This window comes from Austrofundulus limnaeus, unplaced genomic scaffold, assembly GCF_001266775.1.
Source record: "Austrofundulus limnaeus strain Quisiro unplaced genomic scaffold, Austrofundulus_limnaeus-1.0 Scaffold1014, whole genome shotgun sequence".
Classification (NCBI taxonomy): Eukaryota; Metazoa; Chordata; class Actinopteri; order Cyprinodontiformes; family Rivulidae; genus Austrofundulus; species Austrofundulus limnaeus.
The window spans coordinates 69,698-71,689 of NW_013953416.1; the positions used below are offsets into that span (position 1 = coordinate 69,698).

Here is a 1,992-nt window from a genome sequence, read left to right on the forward strand (position 1 = left end):
TGATCCTGGACCTGACTCTATTTGATCCTGGACCTGACCCAGTCAGATCCTGGACCTAACTCAGTCTGATCCTGGACCTGACTCAGCCTGAGCCTGGACCTGACTCAGCCTGATCCTGGACCTGACTCTCTCTAACCCTGGACCTGACTCAGCCTGATCCTGGACCTGACTCTCTAATCCTGGACCTGACTCAGTCTGATCCTGGACCTGACTCAGCCTGAGCCTGGACCTGACTCAGCCTGATCCTGGACCTGACTCTCTCTAACCCTGGACCTGACTCAGCCTGATCCTGGACCTGACTCTCTCTAATCCTGGACCTGACTCAGCCTGATCCTGGACCTGACTCTCTCTAATCCTGGACCTGACTCAGTCTGATCCTGGACCTGACTCAGTCTGATCCTGGACCTGACTCAGCCTGATCCTGGACCTGACTCTCTCTAATCCTGGACCTGACAGTCTGATCCTGGACCTGACTCTCTCTAATCCTCGACCTGACTCAGCCTGATCCTGGACCTGACTCTGTTTGATCCTGGACCTGACTCAGACTGATCCTGGACCTGACTCACCCTGATCCTGGACCTGATTCTCTAATCCTGGACCTGACTCAGTCTGATCCTGGACCTGACTCTGTTTGATCCTGGACCTGACTCACCCTGATCCTGGACCTGATTCTCTAATCCTGGACCTGACTCAGTCTGATCCTGGACCTGACTCAGTCTGATCCTGGACCTGACTCTCTCTAATCCTGGACCTGACTCAGCCTGATCCTGGACCTGACTCAGCCTGATCCTGGACCTGACTCTGTCTAATCCTGGACCTGACTGTGTGTCCTCTGCAGGTCTTCTTCGCCTCGGTCCGGTCCGGGGGCAGCAGTCAAGTCTTCTTCATGACCCTGAACAGAAGCTCCATGATGAACTGGTAACCCCGCCCCCAAACCTCCTCCGACCCACAATCCTCCTCTTGGTCTGCGGCCTCCACGCGTGTCGGGAGGGAGGTCTGACTGGAGGACAGTCTGTGTGTGTGTTTATGTTTGTGTGTGCTCGTGGACAACAAAAACAAGCTGCTGACTGGTCTGGACTGGACTGGGCCGGACCGAAGGAGGACTAGAACCACAGGATGGTGCCCTCTGGTACTGTAGGGGGCGCTGCAGGCCCTGTGATCGGCGTCGCTGCCTGCAGACAACAACAGGACGCCTGAGGACCGCTGGACCGGACCGTGGCTGGATCTGGAGCCTTCAGAGGACCTCTCAGCCCCCCGTGTGGTCCAGAGGGGACGATCTTTGTGTAGCACATCAGAGACCTCCTTCCAGGACGTGGACCCCCAGAGTCCAGCTGCAGCCAGTCCTCCCACTGTTGTAGTGACAAAGCAAAGTAGCATTAGGCAGAAAACACACTGGAGGTGGAGTCAACAATAAGTGCACAGCTCTTCATCCTCTTCATCCTCTTCATCATCTTCATCATCTTCATCCTCTTCATCACCTTCAGCTCAGACTGTCTGCTGCTTTCATCACTTTGCTTTTCTTACATTAGACCTGTTTCAGGTTCTCTGGACCGGACTGGACCGAGCCTGATCAAAAAAGACAATCGTGACAGATCAGTCCACGTCAGGGGTTTTATTAGACTGTTAGAGCTGTCCAAGACCACCTGGACCCCCAGGAGACCAGAGGCAGCCGGGTTTGATGTTTAAAAACATGTCAGCAGAAATTTACCCTGAAACACCCAAAATCCACCTCCTGCCAGCTGCTGCCCTGCAACAAACATCTGGAAGAACCTGAAAAACTCTGAAAAACTCTGAAAACTAGTCCTCAGTTGTTAATAAAATAATTCAGTTTGAATTAGACATTTTTAAAGCATTTATTACTGCTTTAATAATGTTATTCATGAGCTWTAAACAGTTTATTAAGATGAACAAATCAGTTCATCAGAATTAAACTTCTAAATAAAAACTATTAATAAGCATTTAATAATGCTTTATTAATATGTTTATAAACAT

General features: G+C 50.9%; 1 long non-coding RNA gene across 1 annotated transcript; it reads right to left on the reverse strand.

Annotated features, from left to right (window-relative positions):
* Positions 1-6: 6 nt before the first annotated feature.
* Positions 7-1,982, reverse strand: LOC106533760 (uncharacterized). Its single transcript, XR_001312278.1, has 3 exons — positions 450-1,982; positions 274-317; positions 7-207 (listed from the first exon to the last, which is right to left on the reverse strand). It is a non-coding gene; the product is annotated as an uncharacterized LOC106533760 (long non-coding RNA).
* Between the last annotated feature and the right edge of the window lie 10 nt (positions 1,983-1,992).